Genomic DNA, 344 nt, shown 5'->3' on the forward strand with positions numbered 1-344 from the left:
ACGTTTTTCTTCTTTTTTCTTTTCTCCTTCTTTTCTTCCTGTTGTATAAAACAAACAAAATCGACGAATCTTTACCTTTGCTACAAGAGAAAAGTGAGACAAAGACAACGAATATAAAGAATAACACACAGACAAAATAACACAAGGGTACAGCCAGTAATCTTTCGTACCGAGAGAACGGAGCATAAGAATGATTCGGTTACCGGCCTTGATTTCCACACGACAACGTACCTTAGGCGGATGTAACATTAAAAGCTTCCATCTTGGAGTGGAATGCTGCAGAAGAAGGAATAATGAAAGGGAAAGGAAAAAGATTTTAAGGTTCAGAAAACCGTCAAAGCGTA

The sequence above is a fragment of the Penaeus monodon genome, chromosome 34 (assembly GCF_015228065.2).
Source record: "Penaeus monodon isolate SGIC_2016 chromosome 34, NSTDA_Pmon_1, whole genome shotgun sequence".
Lineage (NCBI taxonomy): Eukaryota > Metazoa > Arthropoda > Malacostraca > Decapoda > Penaeidae > Penaeus > Penaeus monodon.